Source organism: Petaurus breviceps, unplaced genomic scaffold (genome assembly GCF_028583685.1).
Source record: "Petaurus breviceps papuanus isolate PSGF00001 unplaced genomic scaffold, PetGlider_PUasm1.0 38, whole genome shotgun sequence".
NCBI classification, from domain to species: domain Eukaryota; kingdom Metazoa; phylum Chordata; class Mammalia; order Diprotodontia; family Petauridae; genus Petaurus; species Petaurus breviceps.
The window spans coordinates 18,555,809-18,577,797 of record NW_027186304.1 but is presented as its reverse complement, the minus strand read 5'-3'; the positions used below and the strand labels follow the sequence as shown (position 1 = coordinate 18,577,797).

The following is a 21,989-nucleotide window of genomic DNA, read 5'->3' as shown; positions in this document are numbered from 1 at the left end:
GGTCTGTGATCTTGTGGATATCAGGCTGCTATTTGAGAGAGTTGATGCAAAGATTTTTGCCTTATTCAGTACTTTTCCTCTTCTACTTGCATTGATTTGGTTCATGCAGAAACTTAATTTTTTTTATAATGGAAGTTATCTATTTTGTTCTTTGAGATCATTTTTATCCCTTGTTTGGTTATAAAATCTTGCCTGTTATAGTTTTTTTTGGGGGGGAAGGAAGGCAGGACAGTTGGGGTTAAGTGATTTGCCCAAGGCCCAGCTAGTAAGTGTTAAATGTCTGAAGCCTGATTAGAACTCAGGACCTCCTGACTCCAGGGCCAGTGCTCTATTCACTGTACCTCCTAGCCACCCCACCACTATATTCTTTATTTTTTTTTCTTTTTGGAAGGCAATTGGGGTTAAGTGACTTGCCCAAGGTCACATGGCTAGTTTTTGTGTTAAGTGTCTGAGTCTGGATTTGAACTCAGGACCTCCTGACTCCAGGGCCAGTGCTCTATTCACTGCACCACCTAGCTGCCCCTCTTCTTTAATTTTTTAAAAAGTGACACAGTATATAAAGCACTGGACCTGGAGTCACTGAGAACTAAGTTCATATACAGCCTTAGACACATTAGCTGGGTGATCATGGGCAAGTCATTTAACCTGTTTTCCTCAGGTTTCTCACCTGTAAAATTAGGATAATCATAGCACCGGGCCTGGAATCAGGAAGACTTAAGTGCAAATCCAACCTTAGAGACTTACTAGCTGTATGGCCCTGGGCAAGTCATTTAACCCATTTACCTCAGTTTCCTTGCCTGTAAATGAACCAGAGGAGGAAATGGCAAACCACTCCAATCTTTGCTAAAAAAAAAAATCCAAATGGGATCACAGAATGTCAAATGACTGAAAAAACTGAACAGTTCTGGGTTGTTGTGAGGATCCAGTGAGATGTTTGTGAAGCACTTAGCCTAGTGTCTGGCGCATAGTAGGCGGTATGTAAATGCTAGCTATCATTACCATTATTATAATCATCACCCTCTAAATTGCTTATCTGTGTAAGACTTCCCATGATCTCTATATTCCATAAATTGCTAATATAAATCTAATTTCTGTCAATAGTTTTCCCAGAAGTTCTTGCTAGTAGAGAATTCTCCCCCTCCCAGTTTATGTCCTTGAGTTTATTGTTTGCTTCTGGGTCTTTGTTAGTCTATTGAATTAATCTCTGTTTCTTTTTTTTTTTTTAACCACTTACCAAATAGTTTTGATGATGTCTGGCTTGATGATGCACTTTCAGATCTGGTAATACTACTACAGCCCCTTCATGCCCACTGTTTCCCCTCCTCATTATTCCCTTTGAGATTCCAGACCTTTTGTTCCTCCAAATTCATTTTGTTATTACTTTATCTAGTTCTGTAAAGTACCCCCTTGATACTTTAGTGGTGCAGCATTAAATCTGTAAACGAATTTAGGTAGTATTATTTTTATTATATTTATGTGGTCTAACCATGATCAGTGGGTAATTCCAATTAAAGTCTACTTATATGCCTAGAAATAATACTTTATAGCTGTATAAATATCAATTTGCCTCGATAGATTTATTCCTAGATATTTTGTGCCTTTTGTGTGAATGGTATTTTTCTTTTTATACTTTCCTCTTGGTTTTTTAATCGTAATTAATATACAGAAATGCTTATGTTCTTTTGTGGTTTTCTTTTTTATGTCACTACTTTACCAAAGCCATTCGTTTTATTAGTTATAACCTAGGCCCTACGTGGTAGTACGGTGAAGTGGAAAGTACACTGGCTTTGAAGCTAGAACACATGGGTTCAGTACTGGGTCTGACATCTACTACCTCTGCGATCTGTCATTGTAGGTGAGAATTTCATGTCTCTGCCACAATGACCTTATACACACACACACACACACACACGTGAAGAGAGAGAGAGGATTGACCATGATGATCTCCAATATTTGTTAATTCTTTTTTTGTTGTTGTTGCTTTTTTGGAGGGGGAAAGGCTGGGCAATTGGGGTTAAGTGACTTGCCCAAGGTCACATGGCTAGTAAGTGTTAAGTATCTGAGACTGGATTTGAACTCAGGTCTTCCTGACTCCAGGGCTGGTGCTCTATTCACTGCACCACCTAGCTGCCCCAATATTTGTTAATTCTAAATTTCTAGAATATATGCAGTATTTTAGGAATATATATATATTGTGTAAAGCAAGTTATGGCCGAGGTTTGTTTGTTTGTTTGTTTTGGGAAGGTAGATATTAAAAGATCTGATTTCCAGTCTGTTTAGCCATCTTCTTAGTTATTTTTGTTGAGGAGAAAATTTTGCGGTAAATATTGATTGAGTACATATTTAGCTGAAAGTTTAAAGGAAAGTCTTTTAAGACTGAGACAAATGAAAAGCCTGAAAGACAGAGTTTCTGGGTAATTAATAATCAATTTATTTATTAGGCTAACTGATAATCTATAAATTGATGATCAGTGGTTTCTCTCTGTTACCAAAGACGTGTAATTGAGATACTGAATGCCTTAATATACTTTTATTTTTTTGAGGGGGGAAGGCAAGGCAATTGGGTTTAAGTGACTTGTTCAAAGTCACACAGTAAGTGTCAAGTGTCTGAGGTCAAATTTGAACTCAGGTCCTCCTGACTCCAGGACCAGTGCTCTATGCACTGCACCACCTAGTTGCCCCAGAAAAAGAGTTTTAGAAAAGGAGTTGCCCCTGACAGGTGAAAATCAGCCCTGATTGGTGAGCAGTTAATGAGGGGGTGAGCATATTAATAACCAGGTGGGCTAAAATCTTCAACTCCTGCTGAGAATGTGACTTGATCGTGAGACTTAGTTGCCTTCAGTGATCTGGACAAAGGAATCCATCTCTACACAGACCGTTCTGTTTGTTTTTTTTCCTTCATGAGTTGGGTCATCCTAAACTCCAGTGGAGGGGTAACAGGGTCATAGACTTGATGCTTTGGAGCTGAAATTCACCAGATTAGATTCTGTTGACACTTTAAACAGAAATAAGGTCTAGAAGTTGAGTGAGATCCCACCCAAGACTGAGGATCCTGTTTGAAGATTTGGACTGTCTCATCTATCAACCTTGTCCTTCAGAGACTTGCTGAGTAACCTACAGGGGCTGGTCCCTGAATGAGAAAAAAAAGAAAAAGCCTTAATCCAAATTTAATAATTGGTTATTAATATAATAGAATAATAATTTCTCTCAAGATGTATATGTCCATGTGCACATGCAGACGCACAGAAACACACATACATATAGATATACACCCCCACACACTCCCACACATGACCTCTCCAATTCCAAACTTGCTCATCTCCAGTTATGTGATGAACTTTTTCACCAGTGTGTCCTGACAGATTTATACTTACTGTCTTCATTATATAGTTATTATATATATTAAGTGTCCTATCATATACTTAATATTTTTTCTTCAAATCCTTCCCCCACCCCAATTATCCTATTCCTGTTAATAACATTATCATTTGTCCACTTATGCCACACTTCAAACATGGCGGTTATCTTTGACTCTTCCATACCATTAGCATCACGTGTAATCAGTTGCTGAACCCTATTAATTGAACTTCTACCTAAACTATGGTCATAACCTTCTTGGTTCTTGTTGGCTAGTCTCATTTTTGCCCCCCCCCCCATCTTCCCTTCATGTTATCCTCAAATCAATCTTACTGATAGCCACAGATGACCCTATTCTTCCTCTGCTAAAATCTAAGTAATTTCTGACTCCTTGTGATCCATGGACTACTTAGCATAGTAGGCCCTTCTATCTCCCATTATCTCCTGAAGTCTGTCCAAGCTCATGTTCATTGCTTCCAGGATACCATCTATCCATCTAATCCTCTGCCACTCTCTTCTTTTGCCTTCAATCTTCTCCAACATCAAGGTCTTTTCCAGTGAGTCTCATCTTCTCATTATGTCACTAAAATATTTAAGGTTCAGCTTTAGTATTTGACCTTCCAGCCTGAATCAATTTAAGTATTGACTAATTTGACCTCCTTGATGTCCACAGGACTCTCAAAAGTCTTCTCCAGCGCTACATTTCAAAAGCGTCCGTTCTGTGATACTCAGCTTTCCTTATAGTTCAACTCTCACAGCCGTAAGTTGCTACTGGAGAACCATAGCTTTGACTATAAGTACCTTTGTCAGCAAGGTGATAACTCTGCTTTTTAGTATATTGTCCAGATTTCCCTAGCCTTCCTTCCAAGGAACAAGCATCTTTTAATTTCACGGCTGCAGTCACCATGTACAGTGATCTTTGAGCCCAAGAATATAAAATCTGACACTGCTCTCATTTCTTCTCCCGTTATTTGCCGGGAAGTGACGGGACCAGTTGCCAAGATCTTTTTTTTTATGTTAAGCGTCAAGCCAGACTTTATACTCTCCTCTTTCATCTTCATTTTTCAATTGGGCCTTGCATTTAAGGTCTTCTATGGCCGGGCACCATTCAGTTTTGGCAATGTTATCTTCCAGTCCTCTCTTCCATTTACTGTACACTACTCAGTGTGGGAGCTCTAATGGTCCTTGTACATGTTCCCCACTCTGCTACCTCCATGCCTTCTATTCATAGTTTTCTAGTAGGGTCTTCTCTCTCAAAGTGTTTCGTATTTGTGTGTACTTTTAAAAAAATCCTTCTTTACATGTCCTTGTTATCTCCTCTGTTAGGATGTAAGCAGTGTTTCGTTTATTTTATTTGTGTGTCAAGTGCTTAATACAATGCTTGGCACATAGCAGGCCCTTAATAAATGTTTGTTGATTTGAATGTCCTTCTTTTTTGTCCTTGACTTTTTAAGTTTTCCTTATCCTTCAAGACTTATTCTTTTAAGCAATGCCCCCTTATTTAAACCCAGATTTCCTTTCTGAGCATTTATATCTCTTTGTTCGTCTTTTGTTTACTTATGATCTTAGAATCACACATCCACAGCTAAAGGGCATCTCAGAGGACAATCTGGTTCATTTTACTCATGAAGAAACTGTGGTCTATGGAGAGGAAAGTGACTTGCCCAGTGTCACACTAGTAAGTATCAGAGATGAGAACTGAACCCAGGGCCTCTGACATCAAAGTCAATCCATTATACCATAGCTGCTTCTCTTTTCAGGTTCTCTTTGCTATTGAACATCTCTCTCCATCCCTTTCTCCATTCCCTCCCTCCCTCTCCAATCCTCTCTTTGAGAGAGGAACACCCAGGGAAACAGATAGACACACACCTACACACACACACACACACACACACACACACACACACACACCTCCTAGTAGACTGTAAGGCTGTAAGGTTAAGGACTGTGTCTTCTTTCATCTGTATCTACCATCATGCCCCACACATAGGAAGTGTTTAATAAGTGTTTATTGAATCAAAACGAACGTAACGGGGGAGATTAGACAAACAAGAAAAAACATAAATAATCAGCTATCACAGCACAAACAAGTATGCCATCTAGTAGCTAAATAGTAGCAGTTCTTTAAATAAATTCTGGAAGTTGCTAGGATATTTGGGGTGACCAGATCTAGATAAGTATAACTGGAAAAGCTTCTCGGAGGTGACTCTATTTTTAAAAACAAAAAAGTTAGAACGAAATGATTGAGATAACATGCCAGTTTCTTTTAAATCATTGTCCACAAATAAACTGGCTTTTCACTATAACTAGCCTTCTAAGAAGGTAAAGGCCATGGGTCTTGAGAATCTATTGGTGGGAAATACATACCTTGCTTACGTGGCTGCTTTTTCTCAAAGTTTGTGAAAGATATTGAAATATACAGTCAGTTCTATAGCTCTTGTTTTTGAAAAATGTGAATTTCTTCCAACATGATTGATATATTTTGGAACATTTTGAGCATAACCTGAATTTTGAATTTGCATATGTGCAATTTCTATCTCAAGAAACAGTAAGAATAGAGAAAATTGTACCACTTCACAATAACTCACAAGTTGCAACCCTTCAGGTGCCCACTTCCATAAACAAACTTCTTTTTCAAGGTAAAGTACAATATTGATTGTATATCTTCTGGTGCAGTAGGAACTGTATGTAGGCAGAGGAGGGCTGGTCTACACATCCCTACCTTCTGACATGACTGCTGGTTCAGTGTGGCTTGAAGCCTGGAGTTGCAGCCAGCCTGAGCTGTGGGAAACTGGGTGCAGTGGATGGTGCCACAACTTGCTGCAGTATTTATGTATTTCTTTGCCATTTGATATGTATAAAATTGTTCTCTCTTTTTTTTTAATGTTCCTTTCTTTTTTTAATGTCACCGATGAAATTTTTGAGCATTGTGTCCCTCACTCCATATTTCTCACAATTATGCCTTTTGGTTTTTATTGCACAATTTTGCATAATACTATGTTTTTTGGAACCCATATGTTGTTTTACAGTAGAAATGACTGTATTAACTAAGCTATTACTGTGGATTATAAACTGCCTGAGGGTAGTCTGGGACCCTTATGTGAGTTCCTCTCAAAAAAACTTGACACCCAGGTTACAATAAAATGTTGGCTCTCTCACAATTTGGTATATTTCAATGGAGCTAGAATGTGATAGACTCAAATTATAGATATGCTCATCCATGGAAGTTTAAAATTTAGTCCATTTTAATGGCAGTGTTAGTAATTCCTGCCTGTTTTGCAAGTTAACTCTATCCAATATTGATAAACTCTATCCAATTGATGAACAATTGTCTTAATTATATTGTTAACAGAATTGAAACAAGACATTTGTGCACTCCAGGTAAGCTTAGAATCACTTAGTCACAGAGTTTGTGAGTTGGAAGGGGCTTCATTAGCTGTTAGTCCAACTCATACATGAAAGAACCCTCCATGGTTATTTACATGACAAGTAAACATTGGGTTTCTATTGGAAAATTCTCATGGAGGGGGAACCCACCACCTCTTGGGGCAACTCTTCATTGTTAGGAAGCTTTTCCGGACTCAAACCTAAAATGGCTTCACTGCAATTTCTACCAGTTTCTCCTGGCTGAGCCCTGAAGAACCAAGTGGAACATGTCTAATTCCTCGACAGCTCTCCTGTTGCCTTCCAGGACAAACATGACCAGTGCCTACTGCTGATCCCCATGTTATGTGTACATAAAGACTCTTCAGCCTTCTTGTTGCCTTCCTAGAGGCTCTCTAGCTTATATCAATGTTCTTAAACTAGGGTCTCTAGAACTCCAGTATAGGACTTCAGATGAGGAAAGAGCAGGGCAGGAGGAATCTAGATAGACCATTACTTCTAGATAGACCACTACTCCCTGTTCTGGGAATCTTTGCCTCTCTTAATGAAACCCAAGATGGCATCACCTTTGTTGGACAATCACACTGCCAACTCATGTTGAATATAATTGTGATCAGTTAAAACTCCTTGATCTTACCAGAAAAAAAAATGCTTCCCCCAACCTTCCTGAAAACTTTGCTTTCAGGCTTTATGGTGCTTCATTCATTCATCTAAATGGCCATTCCTTCATTCACCTGCCATTTATAAGTATCTACTATATAAAAAGAGAGGGAATGTAGCATAACAGAAAGGTAGTGAGGAAGATCCAGATTCAAATCCCATCTCTGACACCTTCTAACTGTGAGACCTTAGGCAAGTCACTTAACCAATCTTTCAGTGGTCTAGACAGTTTTCTAAGGCTAGAAGACCTGACCTGCATTGGCAGAGGAGGTTTCCTCTCCTGGGAGTTATCTACAATGAAATCACCTGTCCAGTCTCTTCTTTATCCCTATCCTTTCTCTGTACAGAGCAGTGTTCTATGTACTAGGAAAGGTGCATGGTCTCTGTTCTCATGACTTCTTTATCATAAAATAAATACTTATATGCCAAAGAGGTTGATAGCTTAGGGTATTAAAATATGCATTTATTAATTAAGATATAAATAAATGCATTGGTATGCATTTATTTAAAACATATCTAAAAGTTTTCCTCTGTATATTGTATCCTGAACAGTTGCCTGCATCACTGTAATGGGAATGCAAATTTGGAAGATCTTCCCTGCCCCTAGGCTAAAGTGCACCTGAAGCCTGGGGTGGGAGGCTTGTTTTTCAGTAGATACTTTTTGATTGGCCAGTGGGTCAATAAGGTTGTTAAATTCTCTGAGCCAGGAGAAGGCTGTATAAGCCCTGATGTGAGGCTTTGTTTTGGGGGCTCACTTTGAGAAGTGTTCTGTGATTTGATCTGTATTCTGGGAAGCCGTTGTCCAGGGCCGCCCCCCCCCCCCCCCCTTTGAAAAACCCAGATGTGGAAACCCAGATGTTGACTGGGTATGGATGTAATGGTTGGACAGTTTGGAAATCTGTCTACTTGATCTGTTTCTGTCTTGATAATTCTGCCTGTATATTTTGAAGTTCGGGGTGCTGACCTTTTCTCCTGAACAAGGTAAACGATATATGTCTGACTGATTAAAGTAAGCTTGTTAACCCATTTTGAGTTGCTTTCCTTTAACAAAGCAGATCCAAGAATCTGTATGGGCAGCAAACCCTGAGGACCTGCTTGGGGTGCTTGCCGCTACAATCACCTAAACTGGTCACTGTGTGGTTGATACCTAATGGAGAAATTCTCCATATAAGCTTTTTTGGTTCTGCCATTTATAGAATATGACTGAATCTGCTTCAGGATCCTAAAAAGTAAATGGATTTCCATATTATTTCATAGCTTTTTTATATAAAAAAGTCTACGTGTGACATTATACACACATATATAAATATATATGTGTATTTTTGCTTCTGTGGAATACAAATGAACATCACAGCCTGTATGTGAGTTTTCCTTGGCCACATGGGATTATAGGCCTGTGCAAAATGCTTAGCTATCTTTGTTGTTTATATGCTGACTAATCAAATCATTGATTTTTCTTTCCCCTTTGCAGTTTTAGTACCAGAATATTATTTATTTGAGTAAGCCTTTCAAATCATTCAGTGATTTTTGGTTGAATTGTTTGCTTTTGTTTTAATTTTCAAGATTTAGGAAGGGGTATGTAATTTTTTATGGAAGAATTATAGACAATGAACAGTTAATATTTGCCCTTCCTGTTTTCACATGGGAGAGAAAGGAACTTCTTAAAACACTGTGCTATTAACTTGCATTTGAGCAATACATTGGCCTTTTAGTATGTATAGTTCAAGGGATATGTTGTGGTCCAGCACTGAAAAAAATGTTTTGGGTTTTTATTGTGTTTTTTGGGGCTATACTTTTAGCTGGAAACTAGAGGCTAGTGTCATAGTGTATGTTGTGCTTTAAGAATAGATTTTTTTTATTAAAAAAAAACCTCATTAACTGTTAATAACATTTAGAGCTGGAAGAAATTTTAGATATCAGATAATTATTTGATCCAATACCACCTTTTTTCAGAAACTGAGGCCCCAAAATGTTACTTGACGGTTTATGCTCTCAGTTTTATTTTGTTTCTGCATTTTTAAAAATTGGCAGATGCCAATCCTCCATCTCCTCGTCCCCATTTCATACACCCTGCAACCATAAATGAAAAAGTCTATTATATAAGTGCTTGTTGCATGAATGATTCATGATATGCCTTCAGATTGAGCCCTCTTCCATCTCTCCCCACTCCCCCTGCCATTGGTTTGGTCCTTGTAATGACAGGACATGTATTTACCTTGCTTAGGCAGATATGACTGAGAAAGAATGATGTTTCTGTTAAAATCAGTTTTCTTCTCTCTGGTCTGACATGGGGCCTGAGTTTAAATTCCACCTCAGACACTTTTTAATTTTCTGACCCTGAGTAAATCAACTTCACTGAGGCTCAGTTTCCTCATCTGTAAAATGGTAATAATAACATCTACCTTAGGAGGCTTTTGTTAGGATCAAATGAGTTAATGTGTGTAAAGCACTTGGCAAACCTGAAGATGTTATATAAATACAATAGCTTGCTTTGACTCTTCGCTTTCGTTCTGTAGTTCACCTCCCACCCCCCATGATGTCTCTAATCATATCAGCTGTTTATACCTTTTCACCCTTCTAATATGTCTCGCATGTAGATCCCCTTGGTCAGAATGGTCTGTGTGTCAGGAGTCTCTCTCACCAGAATTGCATAGGATAGGTAAAATAGAATATGGAGGAAGGATTGAACCTTTTTCACATTCTAAGAAACTTCCTCACAGTTTAGTCTTAGGTAGGATATGGCCAGAAGTCAAGAATAAACCATTATTGCCTCACCTTCAGTGATAGCTTAACACCTGTAACAAAGAGCCTTCCAAGGCCCAAGTCTATGATTAGAATTGTCTCTTCATGAAGAGGAAGGCATTCTCCATATTCTAGGATACTAGAACTAAAAATTAATTGTAGTGCAGATTATCTCAGGGTAGGCCAAAGGGAAGTAGAGGAAATAAGTCTTCCATCTGTTCCTTATCTGGAGTTCCATAATCTCGTTGTCCGTAGTTCTCTGTTGCTATCTTCACTTCTCCCTGTGACCCCAGGCCAGAGTTGGCCTGTCATTTACTTGAGGAGACAGTTGTGTTCTGCAGACCATTGGGCTGTTTAGCCAAAGCTGTCTGCATCTCCCAGCTGACAGTGACCGAAATTGCAAGCTCTCTAGGCTTTCCTTCCCTTCCCTTCCTGTTCCCATGGAAACAGATTGTGGGGAAAACTGGGCATGGTGCTATCTTTACCCTGTTTTTTGGCGATCTGACGTCTGTTTCCATGGGAACCAGAAGGGTAGGGAATGGAAGTAGAGCACTTTTAAATTTCAATGGCAGCCAGCTTCCAAACTCTGGAATCTCTTTTGCCAAAGTCCACCCATAGGTGGGGGAATCCTGCAGACATTGGAGGTCTAATGACATGACTCTCAGTAAGATGTAGGGTCATCTTGTAGAGATGATGAGGGAGGAGAGAATCATCTTTCGAAACCATTTTCAAGGTAGCATAAAATTATTTTCCTTCCAAGAAGTCATTTTCAGGTGGTGGTAGAAGCTATTTTAATAGTCTTAGTTAGTTATTATTTCTTCTATAATTGCATTATACATAAAAAACCCCATGTTTTTCTTTATGGAAGCATAGTAGCATATCATTTTAGAGAGGAGTAACTTTTCTGAAGTAGGGAAGCCCTGTAGTGCCTAACAGTTGTCTGAATCTGCCTATGGCATATGGAAAAAGGGGAATGAAGTTCATGGTGACCTGTTTTAAGTGCTACGAGCATTTTTGTAAAGGCTAATAATTTAATGTGTTCAGAAACAAGTCCTGGATTGTCTTTGGCTCAAGTACTCAAATGGATCTGTGGTCCGTCTGGATTTAGATAGCTCTCTGAAGATATATCCCGTCCATGCCTATCGGCTGCTTGTGACTGTAGCTCATGCCCTCAGTGAAGGTCCTTCATGGTGCCCATTCAGTATGTTGGAGGCCTTACTCACTCTCTCCTGATGTTCTGGAGGTATCAGTGAAACACTGGGCCTGGTTCCCCGTCATCACTTGTCCTGATCGTTGAGCTGGCCGTTTTCTTTTGTTATCACACCTTTCTAGCTGTTAGCACAGTGCCTGGAGCTCAGCAAATGCTTGTTGACTTGATTTCCCGATGGTATCTTTTACTCTAATTTTTCTTAAAAGCTCTCTGGGACAGTCTCCTCATACTCACCAAGAGCTTCTCCATTGTGTGTCACTCAGTAAACGTTTGTTTATTAAACACTTCTTATGTGCCAGCCACTGTCTTAAGCACCTGGGGTAGAAAAAGAGACAAAAGACTGTTCCTACCCTCAAGGAGAGCACAATCTAATGAGGAAGACAACAAGCAAATATGAGCAAAGACAAACAAGCTATATATAGGAAAAGCAGGAAATAAGTAAGAGAGAGAAGGTACTAGAAAGAAGAGGGGTTGGGAAAGTTCATTTTCACTTTTCAGAGATTATTCTGTTTCTTGTCTCTCAGACATATGCCATCACCAGTAGAATATCAAAATCTGAAAGATGGGTCATTGTTTCTGAGAGAATCTTGGGATCCATTCAAGGAACTTCCCAATTTCTTGAAGGCAATCTAGGATGCTTTCCTCCTATTTAGTGCTGGGCCCAATTCATTGTCCAATTATACTGCCTGTCTCTGGTAAAGATATTTTTTTTTTCTTTTTGGAGGGGGGAGGGTAGGGCAGTTAGGGTTAAGTGACTTGCCCAAGGTCAACAGTTAGTTTTTTGTGTTAAGTTTCTGAGGCTGGATTTGAATTCAGGTCTTCCTGACTCCAAGGCCAGTCCTCTCTATTCACTGTGCCACCTAGCCGCCCCACCATGGTAAACATATTGATAAACAAGCTCCACAAGTTGTCTTTCCCATGTATGGCATGTTCTAGAAGGAAAAAAAAACAAACAAATCACATTCTTCATCCACTTTGTCTTTCCTGTGTAGATGATCAGATCACGTTCTTTCGAGTGACTAGATATTTTTCCAGAGGCTCTTTAATGTTCTAGCGCTTGCTGGAGCCAGAATTATGCTGTCCACCAATCACCAGCAGAAATATCTGAGGACCTCATCATCTATAGGGTGTGCCTTTTCTACTTGGACTCTGCAGTGGATCTCTGCCAACACGGTGGTAAATACCATTGGCTAACGTGCTGTTTAGCACAGTGCTTGTCACCTAGTATGTGCTTAACAAATGTTTATTGATTGTGTCTCCCTTTTATTGTTTATATTTTTTGATTGTCTTTTTGAGATGACTAAATACGGGATGAAATGTATTAGGGTCCATCAAGGTAGTCCATTTTTCTTTTGGTTTTCCTTATAAAAATACAGTCTTCTTCTGAACTCTTGCTGATTCCATTTGCATATCATCAGACTTTAGTTCTTGTGAGTGTCTGATTTTGACAGTCTAATTTTATTATTTGGTGTTCACTCTAGTGACTAGTGAAAATTTATTGAGTACTTGGTATAGAGCAGAGAACCTGGGATCCATGAACTTGTGTTTTTAAAAAATATATTTTGATAGAGTAAGAGGCTTCAGGGATGGAGTGAACTTCTAGGATGAAGAGATTACTGGGATGTTGTAGGAAAAACCCAGGAGAGTCAGGATTCTGCCTGTAGAGGAATGAAGTCTTCACGTGAGAAGTTCTCACCTTTTTTCCTTTCACAAGACTTTTTTTCCTCTGGCTAGCCTGTGGACAGGTAGCTTAGCTTCTCAGTACAGTTTTTTGATTCATTTGCTATTGTTTTAATAAAAGGAAAAGAAAATATCTAATATTTGAAAATATTTTTATGACTAATATAACTGATTTAATTTGTAACCCTATGTATTTTTTATGTGTTATGCATTTAAAAATATTATTCTGCAAAGTTCTTTGGTTTCACCAAATTGCCAGCAGGGTCTATGAAACACACCAAAGGTTATGAACCCTTGGTCTAGAGCATTCTCCAATGTATTGTGGGAATTTGTGATGTTCTCTCTTCACGTAGCTTAGCCTATGCATTTGGTTCTATGTTTGACTCCCTTCAGGATATATATACAATAGTGGAATTGGTGGGTTATAAGATACGGCCAGCTTATTCACTTTTCTTTTGTGGTTCCAAATTGGAATCCAGAATGACTAAATCACTCTACAACTCCACCAACAAATGGTACATCAAAGAGTCTGTCTTCTCACAACTCTTCCAATACAAACTGCTCCCACTTAAAAAAAAAAATTTCCATGTGGTTCAACATGAAACCTCACTTGTTTTAATTTGCATTTTTTTGCTATTAGTTATTTGCTACATGTTTTACATGTTCATATATTATTGACAATTCTTTTGAAAACTATTTGTTAATATCCTTTGAGCACTTATCTATTAGGGAATCATTTTTGTGTGATATATTTGTGTCAATTTCCTTTTTATTTTGGATATTAGACATTTATCAGTGACATTTGGTGCATGTATTTTTCCCACTTCACCACTGCTTTTCTAATTTTGTCTTCACTGATTTTATTTAGTAGAACCTTTTAAATTTTGTGGTGTCAAAATTGTCTATCTTTCATGATCTTTTCTATCCCTTGTTTAGTTAAGAATTCTCCCCCTTGTTACCTTTTTTCTTCCAGATATCAACTCCTTCTGGGCTTTTTGTGATAACACATTGTCCTGATTTTCCTCTTTACTCACTCCTCTGTAACTGTTCTTTGCATCTTTTTTCCCCCAAACTCTTCCCTTTCCTCTATCCCTCAAACTTGAGTGTTTCTTAAGGTTCTACCTCAGGCTTACTTCTGTCTCTGTACTACCTTAGTCTCCTTTGATAATCTCAATCATTGCCATAACTTCAACTCTGTCAATGTGGATGACTTTCAGATTTTCATTTCTACCTTCAACTTATCCCCAGAAATTCCATACTGTACTTCCCCATCACCTGCTGGATAGCTACAGGTATCTCTTCCACATAGCAGGAGTTAGGGTGTGGCTCCTGCTCGATCTGGAAAATCCTGGTAAAAGTTTTGAGCCTCCCTTTGTACCAGAGAAGAAGTCTGAATTTTTTCTTTTTCTTTGATGGGATGTTTACAGTACCTTATTGTAAAATTTGGGTTAAATATTTGGTAATAGGCTCTGCGTCCTTTGCTGGCCTTCACATGTCATCTGAAGCTTCTACAAAACTCCCCAAATCTTCCCATTTAATTTCTTCTGCTGCCCTCTGATATATCACAGCCATGATAGGGAGAGTCACAATGTAGAAGGGAAAACTGTACATCCAGATGTGTCACCAACACCCAAAAGGGAATATAACTAAAATTGAGTTTGTCATCTTTTCCCTTTAATACTTCTCCTTCTCTAAGTAGTACCACCTTCCTGTTAGTCACCTCAAACTTTGGCGTCATTATTTGAACTCTTCCCTTCTCTCACTCCACACATTCAATCAGTAGTCCATGGCTCTATAATCCCAACTGCTAAAAATGCATTTTCATCCAGCCTCTCTTCTCTGCAATTCTGGTATAATCACTCGAGTGAAGGCCTTCATCTCTTATGTCCTTAACTATCACAATAGCCTTCTAATTGGTCTTTAGTCTATTCCCCTCTTAATATAGTCTCATCATTGCTGAATATTCTTTAAACTACACCAACGTTTTTATGCCATTCCTTTACTCAAAAACCTGCAGTATTTCTCCAATGTGTAACGAACAGAGAATAAGCTTCTAATCTTGTCATTTAGAGCCACCTACAATCTGACCTCAATATGCCCATATGGCCTTATTTTATACCACTGCCCTTCACCCCGACTGTTAATGGATTATTCTCTCTCCCATTGTCTTGCCCTGCCCTCTCCTTTATCTGTGTTTGGCTCAGACCATTCTCCATACCTAGAATGGACTTCCTAAGCTCCTGCCTTGCCACCTTTATCTGCCAATGCCCCACATTCTTCTCCTCCTTTCACATCAATTTAGTGCCACTTCGCTATGAAACCTTCCTTGTCCTCCTCTCTTTTCCAGCCCCCACCATGAAAACCATGTCTCCATACTTCAGTGATCTCACCAGACACTTTTTTTGTGCACTAATCCCTTTCCCCACTGTATTGTAGTTAAATATTTACCTTCCCCTTTAGGGTACTGTAAGCTCTTTGAGAACAGGACCTGTGTCAAATTCAACTTTTTATCCCCTAAACCTGGGACAGTGCTTTGTATGTAGGTGTTTAATAAATGGTTTATTGAGTACATATTGAGGGAAGAGGGTAGAAATGTCTGTTTTCCCCTGTTTTCCTTTGCCCCATGCAGAGCCATGGCCTGTGCATGTTGTTTCAGTGCCCTGAAGTTTCTTGGCCTAATTATGGTCATCTGGTTGCTAACATGATGGTTATCTTTCTGTGGTTAAATAACAACAATAACGAAAAACCTTCCTCTTTCTTCTTCCGTATTTCTTACCTCTCCCTTCTACCTGCCTTTTCATTATTCATCTCACTGTGGCATGGAGGCCAGCATCTGTGAACCTTTCTTAGAAGATGTATGCTGACAGGCTTGCCATAGGTCTAAAGGTAGGATTGTCAATTGACATCTGCAGATCCCAGAGAGGATGAGAAGTACATGTATCGGTGTATTGCCTAATTGGTGTTTCTACCTTTTTTCTTCTTCCCCTCCCCTCCTCTCCCCTCCCCTCCTCTCCCCTCCCCTCTGTCCTTTTCTCCTCACCTGTACTCCCCTCTCCTTTCCTTTTCTCCTCTGTCATCTCCTTCCCCTCCTGTGCTCTCTTCTCCTGTCTTCTCCTCCCCTGTCCTTTCCTCTCCTCTCCCTCCTTCCTCGAGAGCATATTATTGGACAGCATAATATATACATCACATTTTCCCAGACCTTTTTCTAGTTAATGCCGTATGGTCAGATACTATGTAGCTAAATACAGTAAGCAATGGGAATAAGAAACCATGATTTAAGTTGTATTTTCACAAGTTAAAATACAGCAAACTGCAGCTGGGGCCCAGTAGTTTTATTTCATGGTATCCCAAAAATCCTTTAAATGAGGTCTAATGATGGACTTAGAAGGTGAACAGATTAATTTATGATAAAGCATACATCATAATGTCTTTCCCCCATTCTAACACACTGTCCCCAATGAAATTGATTTCTACAGCAGCTGATGCAAAACAACCAATATTCAACAAACATGAAGGGTCTTGTATATTGTAAGAGGTTTGCTCACATTACATTTGTTCCTGGAGACAAGCACTACTGTATTACAAGGGTCATGAGAGCACAGTCTCTAATGCTGTTGCCTGGGGTGTCCTGCTGGTACACACAGTACCTGTATGCATTTCCTTTAACTCTCAATAGCATTGCTGTGGCTTCACTGTGGGCATAAGGCGTGTGTCACCCAGGCAGCAGAAATTGGACTAATAATGAACTTTTCATGTTTGCAGGGCCAGGATTTGTGGAGTACCATTAGTTAAATACTAGGGAGCCTTTACCCTGAATTCCTTGCCCTCTTGAACAGCTGCTCCTCATGGCACATGCATTTTCAGAGCGCTGACTGATCCAGCCTTCCAGGAAGATGTGAAACCCTATCGCTGTTTCCTTAATATATGTGGAGTCAGGGATTGCTCATTAAACTGCTCGGTGTGCCTGAGCCTCTCACAGATGCAGTGTTCTTTATTGTATGTAACTGTACTACTGAGAGCTCATTTCTGAAGATCTCAGGCTGAATCGATGCCAGACCTCTTCCGTGACATCAGCTCTGCGTGGTGGCCCTCAGATGGGCAGCTTTTTGAATTATGTCCTGAAGACATCTGTCAAAATGTGTATCTTGTTGAGCCTGTGCACCCAGATCAAGTCATTCCACAAAAGTGACTTGATTTGGCTAGTCAAACCCCCATGCCCCGTCCAGAGTTGTCTGTGGATGAAAGTTTGTGGTAGAATTCTGAGGGCATTCTTAGCAATTTTGCTCTTGGTCTTTGGGGTTTTGTTTTTAGCTCTTGTAGGAAGGAGAGTGCAGTCTTCTGGGTAATGTGCATATAGGGGGATATCTTGAAATTGTGAATAATTATTGTTTGTGGTTTCTAAATTTTATTCCCTAAAAAAATAATTCCCTTAATTTTTTTTTTTTAAAGACAAGGAGATGTCAAGATAGCTTGGATTCTGATAGTGTGTATATATGTAAGGTCGATTGTAGAGTTAGTTCTTTCAAAGAAAGACTCTGTGTGTGGTGTGTGTGTGTGTGTGTGTGTGGTTGTGAACTACCCAGGAATCCTAAAGGCAGACAATGTGAATGATACACAGATGCAACTATATTAAAAGCATTTGACTCTGCTAGAATACTGGGCAGAAACCCTCTAGCCCCTAAGTGTCAAAGAGGCTTACGTCAGTCCTATCTGTCTGTCAATAGTGACACCCCCACCCCAACCCTTTTTCTCTCCCCAACCATTTCTTTTTCCCTCTCCCTATCCCTCTCTCCTTTCAGTGATCACTCCTAGAACCTGAGGGATAGAGGAGGTGCAGTGGAATCAAGAATACATGAGTTAAAATTTTGCCTCAGATTCTTACTAGCAGTGTGATCTTGAGCAAATCAATGAACTTCTGTTTTCCTCAGTTTTCCCATCTTTAAATTGGGGATAATAGCCCCAAGAGTTGTTGTGAGGATAACATAAGATAATATTAATAAAGCATTTCACACAGGGCCTGGCAATAGTACATACTATAGAAATGCTAGCTTTTGTTACTGTTCTTACTATTATTATTAGCCTTCTGAATGGAAATATTTAAGGAAAATATTACTGGAGTTTACTTTTCCTTGGACATTGAGTTTGGAAAGAGAATAACTTGACAAGTTATTTTCTCAAAGTAAAATCCAGCCAGCAAAACTGTACAGTTTTTTTTTAATTTAAAGATAGGTGAATATGAGCAGCTATAGGAGAACTCTTTTTTGCCAAAAAATAAAAATAAAAATAATAAAGTTCAAGGCTTAGGGAAACTGAGAAAGCAACTGTTGTTCAGTTGTGTCTGTCTTTTCATGGCCCCATCTGGGGTTTTCTTAATTTTTTTTTTCAGGGGGAAGGCAAGGCCATTGGGGTTAAGTGACTTGCCCAAGGTCACACAGCTAGTAAGTGTGTCAAGTGTCTGATGTCAGATTTGAACTCGGGTCCTCCTGACTCCAGGGTTGGTGCTCTATTGGTTGAGCCACCTAGCTGCCCCCTTGGGGTTTTCTTGGCAAAGATACTGGAGAGTTTTTGCCATTTCTTTCTCTAGCTCATTTTTTACAGATGAGAAAAATGAGGCAAAAAGGGTAAGTGACTCTCCCAGGGTCACACAGCTAGTAAATATCTGAGGACAGTTTTGAGCTCAGGAAGGTGAGTTTCATAGGCTCTAGACCTTACACTCTATCCACTGCACCATCTAGAGTGAAACAAAGGAAACAAGTAGGTGGTACTAATGGCTGAAATTATACAGATGATTTGTTTTTTACAGAGGATGTCAGCTTATATTGTTTATCAGTTTTATTAGCTTTCAAGTGACCAATAAAGCAGGGTCCCCAAGATTTAGTATCAAGTAAAAGAAAACTGGGTCTATTAGGTTATGAAGTGGGGCTTTGTATTGAGGCCACAGCGTTGACTTCTTTCTTAAAGCATACTTCACAGGCTTAAGGAATGATTATGAAGGAAATGAAAAATACAAAAGCTTTCTCTTTTGGGTCAGCTAGGTGGTGAAGTGAATAGAGCACCAGCCCTGGAGTTAGGAGGACCTGAGTTCAAATCTGGCCTTAGACACTTAACACAAAACTAGCCTTGTGACCTTGGGCAAGTCACTTAACCCCAATTGCCCAGCCCTTCCCCCTCCAAAAAGCAAAAAAAAAAAAACATCCACTTGACACATATACTAGTGGTGTGACCTTGGGCAAGTCACTTAAGCCCAATTGCCTTGCCTCTCCCACCCCTAAAAAATGCTTTCTATTACTGGAACAAATAAAGAAAAAGAGGGCTGGACTCTGTAAGAAAAAGCTTAACTACATTTAAGAAGATATACCTTTTAATATCAGAAACAAATAGAATCACCACTTCCCATTGGTGCATTTCTCTGATATTTCAAAACCTGAATTTTTTTTTTTAAAGATTCTAAGAAGCTGTGCCTCCTTAATTGTCTGGGCAATTTCCTTTTTTGTCATTTTTCTTCTTTACCTACTCTGCTAAACTTCATACCAAATGCCTCCCCCACACATTCTCAATAATATTTGCATTTTGTTTCCTATAACCATTATTAATTGTAGTTGGCATGGGAGGAATTTGTGTTCTGATTTTTATCTACTGAGAAGTCTTTTCTCCAAGAGAGTACAGTAGGGGGAGGCCCCCTAAAACATCAAATATTTTAAATTGATGGCTCTTTATTAAAAGATGACTAAGAAGACAAAGTTGAAAGACTTTAGAATACTCTAATAATAATAGTTGACATTTAATTTGTACAGTACTTTATCTTAAAATATATTTAATTTAATTTATATGTGGAAACCAAGTGAATAAACTACCTCTACTCTATATCAATACAGATCAGCCCTTTCTTTGCAACTAAGGCTCTTAGCTAGTTGTCTGGGAGCACAGAGAGGTTAAGAAACTTACTCAGAATTACACAGCCAGTATGCATGAGATAGAGTGCTGGGCGTGTGTGTAGTCCGGAAGACTTAGCTTCCTGAGGTCAAATAAGGCCTCAGACACTCACTAAGATGTATGATCCTGAGCAAGTCACTTAACCCTGTTTACCTTAGTTTCCTGATCTGTAAAATAAACTGGAGAAGGAAATGATAAATCACTCCAGTATCTTTGTCAAGAAAACCCCAAATGGGGTCATGAAGAGTCAGATATGACTGAAAAACTACTGAGCAACAGCAGCAAATGTGCGAGAAGTGGGATTTGAAGAACAGCTTCCATTAACATCCATTAAGCCATGCTGCTTTTCGGTACACTTTGAATGTAGGTGACCCTCCTGTGACTCTCCCAATGACCTTGTGAGGGAGTTACTGTAGGTATCATTACCTCCTTACAAAAAAGGAAGCTAAGAACCAAAGAGGTTAAATGATTTCTCATGGACACACAGCTAGCAAATGTCAGTCAGAATATGAACCCAGCTCTTTCCTGACTCAGTGTCAAAAATTCTTTACACTATTACAACACAAGAAAGGTTCTTCAGCCTTCTGAGGATTAAGTGGTGTTCTCTGGTTCTGTATCACCTACCTAAAGACAGACAATAAAAAATTCATTGGGAATATTTCCATACATATTTGCAATTATATACATCCATCCATCCATCATACATAGATTCTAGTCCATCTTTTGTAGGACTTTAGTGGCTGTGTCTCCAGGATTCCATTTCCTTACCTGTAAAATGAAGAAATTGAACCACTAGCTCTGGATCTATGATCCTACCTAAAAATGTAGTGTTGAGCTAACAGCTCTTTCGAACCCCTAAGATCCCAAGATTCTCTCTTTCCCCCTCTCCAACTCATTGAATGAATTAAATAAATCACATTATATGAAATTAGAATAAATAAGGAAACCAAATCAGAAGTCTAAGAGGAAGATAAGGGTATACTTTGAAGATCCAGGCCTGATTTCTTAATTTGCTCTCGGTGTAACTAGGCTTCCAAGTCACACAAACACAGGTCCTAATTTGGGCTTTTTTGAAAAAGGCATAATAGACACTGTCAATGGAAGGTCTATGTTCAGGATTGCCAAGAAAGTCTGTTATTAAACACCTTTAAAACACAGGAATTAAAAAGAGACATTTAATATTTAATGAAGATAAGAGGGTCCCAATCATGGGATTTTAGAACTGGCAGTAACCTTAGTGGCTATCCAGTGCCACCCCATCAATTTATACATGAGAAAAGTGAAGCCTCCAGAGTAGTTTAAAAACCAGATGTGTAATTCAATTAAAATGAGAACTGGTGAATAAACTACCTCTGCCCTTTACTGATACAGATCAGCACTTTCTTTGCGACTAAGACTCTTAAGAGAGTTGCCTGGGAGTACAGAGAGGTTAATTGTCTTATCCAAGATCACACAGCTAGTCTGTGAAAAGTGGGTCTTGAAGACCAGCTTTTTATCCACTTAGCCATTCTGCTTCTCAGTGTACAAGGTCACAGACTACAAGGCAAAGCTGGGATTAAAACACATCTTTACCTCCAAATCTAATGTTCTTTTCATGACCCAGCCTGTTTATTCTTCTCCTTATCTCCCCCTAGCCCCAATAGATTATAAACTGCCTTAGCTCAAGGACCATATTTCTTTATAACCTCATTAGAGTACATTCTGTACCCTCTGGGAGCTCGGTGAATGTTGACTGCCACTTGCAGAGACCTTCAGCTAGGCTGTCAATTCAGTGTATGTTCATGGATTTTAGAGAAACTCATGCAAAAAAGTGTGAAGTCTTTTTCCCAAGTGACATGGTGATTTTAGTGTCAGAGTCAGGAATAGATCCTAGGTTTCCTTTTTTCTCATAGCTACCTCGAAAACTGTTTGTCATCTCTATTCTAAACGAACCAGCAAGTTTGAAAATTTTTCATGCACATTTTTAGAAGTGCAAAGCAATGTATATGTAAAATGTTCATTTAAAATAATTTCCTATTTAAAA

At 39.1% G+C, this 21,989-nt stretch overlaps 1 protein-coding gene across 3 annotated transcripts in view; it reads left to right on the top strand.

The window, feature by feature from the left end:
• The window catches only part of LDLRAD4 (low density lipoprotein receptor class A domain containing 4), a 617,131-nt gene that overhangs the window by 224,788 nt on the left and 370,354 nt on the right, over positions 1-21,989 (top strand). The gene's annotated exons all lie outside the window — the stretch shown is intronic.